Below are 10,313 nucleotides of genomic sequence, written 5' to 3' on the forward strand. Positions count from 1 at the left end.
CACACACACACACACACACACTCTGTGAATAGTTGCTCAAAAATTTTAGTGAATTGCCAACTATGCCCCCCATTGCGTTGATTCTCAACTTCAACCCACGGTGAGTCACCAAAATGCCAGTACAGCAGCAGGCGGGCAGACACTCCACTGATCAAGAAATCCAAGATTTCAGCACTACAGCACAGCATTGAACAATATATTACACTAAAATAGAACGCTTAGCAACAGAGACTGTCAATAGAAGATTAACTGAAACTAGTAGAAAATCTTAATGAGGCAATGATGAGTACTACTCCTCAAGCTGCACAAACTGTAGCTCCTCACGAGTTGTGTCATTCGTTAAAACATAATTTGGCTAAGATGCTTTTTGAATCCTTCCTTAAATCTGACATACAGCTCGAGATTTGTTAAATGCAGCCCAGAGTTGTTAAAGCTGCCTTTCCTCGGTTAGCATTTAAATTCCTGCAAGCTAAAACTCACAAGGGAACTATTTTTTTTCTTTGATTAATTAATTCTTGGTAAATTGTTTTGTGTTTGGTGTAGGGTTCTGCTTTAAACTATATTTAGAAATAAACAAATAAAGAAATATTAAAGGTCATTACGGAGAGCCTGCACCAGATATGAGGCAGGAATGAAAGGATATTACTATGATTTGCCAAATCATAAATACAAATAAATGAGGTAATGGGTGGCATTACACCTCTCGTTCTCCTCTAAACCCAAGTCATGTTTTTATTTTCTTGTTTATTTTGATGGTTTGCAGCCACGCTGTAAAATCCAGAGGGATGTCCTTGTAGCGTGACTGTGTTAAATTAAAACCTGAGAGATACACCGGGAGAGGTGAGCTGCTGTTAGGGTCTTCTGCTTGACATGCAGAAGGAAAAGGATAGGCAGAAACTGGGGAAATTTCGCTGAAGCAATTCTCAGCCACATATTCAGCGAATCATTAATATATCATATTGCAGTCAAGATTGCTTTCCACATCAATTCATTTTTGTTTAGATATCTTGTTTCATGTGAAAGTAATCCAAAAAATACCCCAAAAGAGAAATGTAGTCATATTTTAAAAATCAGGGATTTTTTTTTCACATCGCATTGCTTTGCATTTCATCACCTCTTTATTCTAGAACAATGTTCTACATGTAAACAGTGTTGTCACAACCAATTTCATGCCATTCTGTATCGTGGTATTAGATGTAAAACATAAGTCTTGAAAACAGATTCGGGTCATTTTTGAGTTATTGGTATTGTATACTGTCATTTAAATGTTAGCATTCGAGACTGGACCTAATAAAACAAACATTTGTTGTAAGAGGCATTGGTGATTCAAAATCTGTTGGGACCCAGAGCAAAGATTCCCAGGGGGCCCCTCTAACCAATGATGTCGCCACCACAAACACCAATATTCCAATAAAATGACTAAATATCACTCCAGAAATGACAGAAAACATTAATTTTGGCAACTATGCCCACGACCGGGCTGACTGGTAACAAACTGCTAATTAACTTGGCTGCTCTGTTAGCCAAGTTATAAAACGTAAGTGAATAAAAGGAATAATGTGTTGCTAGTGGAAGTTATGTTAAGTATCTCCCTCCTTAGTTAAAGCTAGATTAGTTAGCTGCACTTATTTATTTTGCATTACATTTAATCAATACTATCTGCTCAACCCACTAGTGTCTTTCTTTGTTTTCTGTTCTTCATCTTTGTTTCACTCCCAGAAGGATAACTCTTCTTCATTTTTGAGTGGTTTTCGCTGTTTGTTCAAAGAGAATCATGCACACCCCCCACCCCGATGTAGTCCAGGGCCCCAAGCAGTTACAACCTGTTTTGGTGGAAAGCGGTGCCTCTCTGGTGTGAGGTATCCACTTGATGACTCTATACTGGTATCATACACGACACCTGCATGTTAAATATTAGCCACAAAATAAATAAATGCAGACTCGTGTACACACTGAGGGAAGGATTTACAGTAAAGTGACAGAAGGGACAATGTCACTGCTTGCAGCTGCTCAAACATGTCACCTACTTTCTTGTTTGGGACTACCCATGTAATTACACAGCTGTCACACTGTAATCACTCTAATCTCTAGTGAATCACAAGGAAATAGCATGGGCCACTCACTCATTAAGAGGCATGCCTCCTCTTCATCTGCCATGTGTTTGTTTTATCAACCTGGAGTGGTAATCTCCTTCTCTGCGAAGGAAAAAAAATAGTTTGGAAAAGAAGTAAATGTGAAAGCATCCACTGCCACTGACAGCTTGTAGGAGATCACACGCATGGAAAAACTAATCCTAGTGTAGGGATCAGCAGTTCTATACAAGGTGTCTGTGGGGAATTGTTAATCTTATGAATTAACCTGTAGTCAGGTTGGGTTAGTGCAGTGCCCACTTTTTGATGGTTGAGGGAGCTTTGGAGGAGAGAGCTGTCAAGTTGCATTGATTAAATGCCAGCTGATGTGACAAGTTCAAAGGGAGGGCATTCAAATGAAAGTTTGCTGTCATGCTTCAGTATAAAATGACAACTCACAAACAGGCTAATAGCTGCATGTCAGTCAACTCCAAAATAAACAAAATCTAATATCTTTAAAACCGCTTGATTAATAATGTCTGTGTCATTTATGAGTTTAAAATTAAAAATTAAGAGGAATCTCTTTTGGCAGTGTAGAAGAATCCTTTTGTATCTTTTGTGCATTTTGTGTGGAGATATTTTATGGAAATTTGGAAGTTTGGTGACAGTTCATTTGCCATTTTCTGTGGTTTGATTTCAATTCACAATTTATCAAAAAATGGCAGCAGCTACAGAGTTTAGAAATGTTCTTTTTGGGAGTGCACAGTAGATTGGTAAATTTCTAAATCCACAAAATGTAAGTGCAACTAGGGCTGGGCGATATATCGAGTTTAAAAAAAAAAAATCGATATATTTTTATACGAGATATAAGATGTGACAATATCGTTTATATCGATATAGTATATGTTACGTTATAATTATACTTGTGGAGCCGCAAGTTTGCCTCTCTTTTGTCTCTACGCAACGTTACTCGGCCTCGCCTCTCTCCCCCATAGCTTAACCTGCAGGCAACGACAAGATGGACACGTCAACGCGTTAACGAGCTAACCACAGGGGCTGCATGGCCTAAAATCATTGCATTTTCTCAAAAGTTGACAGTGCGCCTTATGTATGAATTCTGGTTGTGCTTGATGACCGCGAACCGATTTTATGTGGTACACAGCGCTCAGAAATCTGTCAAAAAATGTTTTAGTACGACTTTGGTAAGCTACGGAGCTGCACCGCTTGATGGATTGTTGGAGCATTACGGCTACCGAGGAGCCTCGCGGAGTGATACGTACTGTGCTTCAACGTAATATTACCGTATTGTGTGTGTATAAGGACCATAAATGGCACCTGTCAAGAGACATGATTACTAAGAGGATTTCAAACTCCAGGCTGTCAGTCACGCAGTAGAAGTTGGGAACAGAGCAGCTGTGAAACCTGTCTCTTTGTTATTATGCTCAGCGTCTGTTAGTTTACATTTTGACTGCACAATTGTGAGCTTTTTGTTATGCACAAAAACAACATTGTTTTCTTTTATTTATGGAGCATTATTATTTAATAAATGCTCCTAATTTATTTTTGAGTAATTTTTTCATGTACATCTATGGTGTATGTTAATAAAAGTGCCTGTGTGACATCTGGGGCACAGCTTTGACTAAGAACTCTCTTTTTGTTCTTACTTTATGGCTTTAAAAAAAAAAAAAAAAAAATCGAGATATATATCATATATCGCCATCCAGCTTAAAAATATCGAGATGTGAATTTTGGGTCATATCGCCCAGCCCTAAGTACAACTATTTATTTTGAAATGAAATTTTCTGAGACACATTAAAATTGTATTTTTATATTAGGAATAGAAATATAGATAAAGATAAAATAAGAACTGTCCGAATGAAAGCAGTACTTATTCCCTACAGGAAGATTAAATGTTTTTCCTCTTGCCAATAGATGGAGATTGATGCATGTGGCTGTATATGAAAGGTGGACATAGTCAATATGACCTCATCAACTGGTATGACATACTGGCCATCACTGTACCCATTAATCCCAAAGTAGCCATACTTTAAACTATAACACGTGTTGAAATTAATTGTACTCTACTAGTACATATCCATGCTACAGATTGTTGTTTTAAATACATAAATTCTAAAATGGGGCATTTTAAGTCATTGCTAGGCAACACAATGACGTTCTAACATATCAAATATTATTCAGTTTTTGTGGATATAAATTTGATGTTACTGTTGTGAAATTAAAACAGGATGCTTTTATAAGGCACTGCAAGTGCACACATGCAAAAAACATGTAATTTCAGCCTGTTGCTAGGTGGTTGCCAAGGAGCCTGATGGCATCACAACATATGACGCACAACTGAAGTTCTGTTGCATGAGTTATTGTCATGAAGTAAAAATGATATAATGCTTTTATGAGATGTTAGAACTGCTAAATGCAGGCTGTTTTAGCCCATTAATAGGTGGTTGCTTGGCAACATGATGACATTATATAGTCTGATAGATAAGAAGAATTTCTGACATATTGGTTTGGTCATTGTGCAGGAGTTGGCAGACATAAAACACACACAGACAGACTGATGTTTTGTGTTTTAACATATGTTACAATATGTGACCAAATGAAATGAAATGGAAATAGAGTTTAGGAGCCTTAACTCTTAGGAAAAGTATTTACTGGCATACATCAGTTGAGGTGTAATTTTCTCAAAATTTCTTCTTACAGTTTGACTTAAAATTGTGAGAAATCCTACTCTACTGGCTATTTAAAATATTGAAGGCTTTGGCCACTAGCTACACATTTGAGATCCAGAGTTATACCAAATCTAAATAGACTATAACGTGAAACAGATTAAACAGCAAGTAAAATCTTGAGAAACCAAGAAGCTGATACAAGTGAGTTTCAATGTATGTCTACCAAGCCTCTTACAGAGTTCAGCTTTTATCTATGCATATGATTTCTTTCAGTTGTTTAAAAACAAATATGCAAATTCAGGCTAGTATACTAGAAAATGCATAAATAACCTAAATGGTATTCATTATGTATTGAGTTTGCAGACATACTCTGCCAGTGGCAATGCAGAGACTGAAGATATTTTGATGGTCTTACTCAAGGAATTTTCTGCAGAAGAGAGGATTAAACGATGGTGAGGTTTTAAGGCCACAGATCTCCAGGGCCTCTAAGAAGTTAATCAAATGGGTTAGGGAAATTTATTTATACGCCCTGGTGTGATGTATGCATTTCGAATGGCAATGCGGTCAACCTAAACAACCCAATGCCTGTATGAGTGCATCTTACTTTTTACAGCTGGTATTCCCCATACATTTGTATAATTTCACTTCTCACCATAGAAAAAAAAAGCATACTCTTCAAAGGGGGTTGTATAAATTGATTGGGTAAGTGCTCTTTCTATTCCCTCACCAAAGCAATGTGAACACCAGTGCTTTGCATCAGAAATAGACCTTCTTTTCAGAAGTATGGAGGGAGGAAGTGGGGGGTGGAGGAGAGAAAAAAATGCCTGTATTCAAACTGGAGGCCTTACTGAATTGATGGGCACCAGGCGTGGAGCTTTTCTGCAGGGAAATCATTTGCATAATGGGAAAGTGGTTGAAGTTGGAGCTGAGAACTCTCCTCTTGTGGGGACAGTCAGTGAAGTGGAAGAAGAGAACTCCTATCTGATAGAAGACCAATACCAAGGTGCTCTGAGAGGGAGATGTATAACGGTGATATGCTCTCTTGCTTCCTGTCACCTGCCCATTTCATCTGCAAAACAATTTACCAACAATCTCTCAGACGTCCGCTGCTGATCTGTACTCATGAATTTGCTACTGAAAAGACTGCACCGGAATTGTTCTGTCTTCATTCGGCTAATGAATCTTACACAATGCAATATTTTCCAGCCAACTTACTATGATAAAAAGAAGGATGATTGATTGGAAAATTGAAATTCAGCCAAATATAATTTTTGAACACACTGCATCTTTAGAAACTCAGGCAAGCTTTAGCTTCAGTCAAATGCAGAGGCTCATTCTATTATCCTGTAAAACTCACACTTCATGCTCATTCAACCATGAGACCAACTAGTGATTCATAGCCATTCCCAGGTTAATAAATACACGAGACCTCAAATTTAGAAACAGTAGGCTGTACGGTTGTATTATATTTCTAATATTAGTGCACATAAAGAAGTGTAGCGCTCATGAAAAATGCCTTGATAGGGTGGATGCCAGTTTCAGAAGCATATAGACTGCAGAATGGAGAATGTGTCTTACTGCATGATTTATAGGTCTTTGGCTATTATGTGCAGCTTTATGATGTATGTGTTCACTTACCCGAAAGGAGGTATGTATAGTGTAGGCTAGTAACTGAGGATCGAAGTGAATGATGTTTGAGTCATGCATTTTTCATTACATCGTAGGTCTTGGAGGTGCTTGGTGGTTTGCTGTTTCCTAGAAAGAATTTCTTTCTACTTTATTTTAGAAAGCAAAAAAAAAAAAAAGAAATGGCAGTGTGAAGGAAGATTTTAGGGGATTTTAAACCAAACGTTAGATTTCACTATTTGACAAACATTTTACTTTATCTTTGTGGGTGACAGCTGGCAATCAGGTGCTGACAATTGAATATTAATAATGCAAAACCTGCAAGCTAGTTCAGGCAGAAAATTTGAGACTCACTGCAGCTGATGCTTTAAACTGAGCTTATATAATGTACAGCCTTAACTGGACAGTCTATTTAAATTGTCAAACTATTCACTGTTCACAGCTGCTATTCCTGCTGCTACAGTAGTTATTCTAAGTGTCTCTCATCTCACTGTTGCTTTTAGTTATGTTTACATGGGAACCAGTAACATTTTGACTGTAAATTAGAAAATTACAGCTATATTTTGAAATATAGATGATACATTGTATGCTATCACGCTGTACTATAGATAAAGATGTACGGCATAAGATGAAAATGTCTTTTTTTGTTATGTAAAACGTATGGAAAACTAAACAGACACATTATGACAATCTGCACATCATCTTAGCTCCACTGCGGTATGTGGGTTCTGGTATTTAAGCTCTATTCACATTTAACAAACATGTTGTGTGAATCACAGCAGAGAAAGCAAAACTAATACATTCACATTATTCAAAAGAAGGTCACTGCTTTCAACAAGATTTTCTGAGTATATAAAAACTTGACAATGGTGTGCTAACTACTGATAGCAAGAATGGTCAATATGAAACTTAGTTTGAAGTCATTCTACTGTACATTAAAAAACTCAATGTACTATTTAGTAGGCCGTTATTGTATGGGGTTTAACCTGCTTTTGCCTTCAATACTGCTTTTGTCCTTTGTGGTGTGTTATCCTACTGGATTATGTGGTCATAATGGCACAGACATGGTAAGTGACAATACTCAAGTAGGCTGTGTTTAAATGATGCTCAGTTGGTACTAAGGGTCCCAAAGTGTGCCAGGAATATTGTGCTCCACAACATTACACTATGATGGTGTAACCATCATAGTGTCTCTGATATAAGCAGAGATGGGCAGTATCGCGTTACTGTAATCCGATTACTTTTTTCAAGTAACTAGTACAGTAAGGGATTACTATTGCAAAATAAGGTAATTAGATTACTGTTACTTTCCCATAAGCACGTTGCGTTACTGCGTTACTAAAACTGTGATTTTTTTTTGCGAGAGTGTCTCATGACAATGATGTAAGCGAGTGCGACGTTCGTGGCAACAGCTGTGTGCAGATCAACAATGGATAATAAAACGAGTGCGGCAGAGAGTATGACCGTGCAGCGTTTAAAGCGTGGAAGTACTGACCTTACTCTGAGTTTGATTCCGTAAAAAGTGACAAAAACATTAGCGTCCACTGTTCACTGCGTGGGAAGAAAACTTATTTTTACAGTGTGTAGCGCCTCTACTCAGGACCAGTACACTCTCACTTCAAATAGAGACCCTAGACATCTTACTAGGTTCAGGAGGTGGTTTTGTTTTGGGGACTCACAAAAGGAGTTGGCTTGGAAGTGAATAACTGGGACCTTTATTGCCTCAGTACCATTTATATACATATACAACACAATAACCCAAATTGCACACTAATAGTGCATTTTAAAGGTGAATACATGTAAAACAAAACAAAATAAAGACATTTAAATGGAAGATTTATACTGAACAGTATCAGAGCTCTTGGGAATGAATGAAACAGATTAAAGTGTTCCTGTTGTGAAGTTTGAATTGTCCAGTCTGAATTGTCCTTTAAAGTCGTTGAAAACCCAAACAGGTGTACTGTAGGGGAATTGTCAGTGTGCAAACCCTATTATCCGGGTAGGAAAAGTAGTGCATAGGGCTTATCTGTAATCCAGGGTTGCTTGAATCAGTTTCTCAGGCAAATCCCACAATCCGATCACATGGCTGGCCACACCATTTCACGATCATCCAGGATCTCATTTGGGCTGTTCTCGCCGTCAGTGGTTCTCCAGAATCCTTCTAGTAGTTCAAAAAAACCAATCTACACAAACAGTGCAGAACAATCAATTTCTTTTCCCATTTTGTGTTCTTAACATGAGCTCATTAACTTCTTTTCCAAATGTATTAATCACAAATGGCATTCCCTTTAGCTTTACCAAGTTACAAGAGTTACAGTAACTTGTTTGTACCAGTATCAACAATTTTATCAAAATTATATCACAACAAAGAACATCAGCAGCTTAAACAGTAATGTAAACAGTCATAGCAATGAAAGTGACATTCATCCTTAAGGCTTACAAGAAAATGTAACTTAATTCAGTGCAAATACTATTAAACTTGAAATATGCTCATATCTATTAAGACATAACCATTCTAATATAAACAGAGCTATTGCTTCTACTTGAATACCTCCCCGATCGGAATATGGCTTCAGCGGGGTGGGGTGGCTAACAGCTATTAGCAGCTAGCATCGCATCTAGCATCGGCATCGTTTAGCTCAAAGCATTCAACACTTATAACACACTGTAAAGAACAACAGGAGAAGTGAAACAACACGCCAGATTCTCATAGCTCCCGATTGGTTTTTATTCAAAGGTTTCTGAGCTGAATCGGCTAGTGAAATACATTATCTAACTTAACAGGTAGCTAACGAAAGCACGTGACTCACCGGGATTTTCAGACACAAATAACTTGACAGACGTTATTCCCTTTGTGGTCAGAGTTCGGGGCCTAATAAAAGAGTACCTTATTAGCATTTATACGTAAAACAATCTGGTCTCATTAACCGGGTTGCAGTATTGCATACCAAGATACTTTTTCCATGCGCTCCGACACGTACTTGACCGCCATCAGAGGGAAGATCTCACAGGAAGAGAGAGGTAATACTTCCTGCGCACTAGACGCAAGGTCGTCAGAACACAAGACTGCATCACAGCGCCCCCTTGTGACAATAACAGGCTATAGCCTTAGATTACAAAAAGGGATTTTGCAGCCCTGTATTTCACATGGGTTACACCCTCCCCCTTTGACCCAGCATGAGCCCCTTCATGCGTCACGCTGTGGTCTACAGATGAACTCTCATAGTCACCTATTGTATAAAGTGCTTGGTTAAAGCTCTCTATGAGGCTCTGCGCAAAGGAAATTAAGGGATTTCCCAACTCAGGATAATGGAAGCGCCTTGGTGGTCGACGTGTCCTTTCTGACTAACGAACATGGTCATTTTTTTCTCCACTGTCAACAGTTTCCTTATGCTCCAGAGCTACCTCAGGGGTTTGTGGGTTCAGATCAATGGTTTCCGTAGCTATAGGAGCCTCTACATCAATGGACGGTACATCAATGCTGTCTTCGGCCACAGCTGATTTTTGATTAGTCATAGTTGGTAAAGTTACATCGTCTTCAGTAGGGTGTTGCTCAGCCACAACATCTGGCTCCTCTCCTTCAGCTACTTCAGGAGGTACCCCTACAGGCTCTGCAGGCAGCAAAGGGGAGCTGCCTCTGCAAGGCTCATTCTGAGGCTGAGGGTTTACACAGTCTGCTGGCGTAGCTGGTATACAACTACCCTCCGGTACTGTTTTTCCTGTTTGCTGTCGTCTCTTCGGGATTTCAAACACCTGAACCAACTTTCCAGGAATGACAGAAGACTGCCTAGGATAGACAGGTGAGTCATCTTCAGATTCTGATTGCTCCTCCAGTAACAGAGGCTGACTGCGCCTCGTTCTTGGCCTGCAACTCTTTGGCTTGACCTGGTCAACTTCCTCAGCTTCAGATAAGTCACCACAAGGGAGTAAG

General features: G+C 38.7%; 1 long non-coding RNA gene across 1 annotated transcript; it reads right to left on the reverse strand.

Annotated features, from left to right (window-relative positions):
- Positions 1-8,474: 8,474 nt before the first annotated feature.
- Positions 8,475-9,387, reverse strand: LOC146616884 (uncharacterized). Its single transcript, XR_014906888.1, has 3 exons — positions 9,331-9,387; positions 9,193-9,254; positions 8,475-8,565 (listed from the first exon to the last, which is right to left on the reverse strand). It is a non-coding gene; the product is annotated as an uncharacterized LOC146616884 (long non-coding RNA).
- Between the last annotated feature and the right edge of the window lie 926 nt (positions 9,388-10,313).

Source organism: Diplotaxodon limnothrissa, linkage group LG15 (genome assembly GCF_057381915.1).
Source record: "Diplotaxodon limnothrissa isolate DT_005_m linkage group LG15, D_limnothrissa_male_GT1.1, whole genome shotgun sequence".
In the NCBI taxonomy this organism is placed as follows: domain Eukaryota; kingdom Metazoa; phylum Chordata; class Actinopteri; order Cichliformes; family Cichlidae; genus Diplotaxodon; species Diplotaxodon limnothrissa.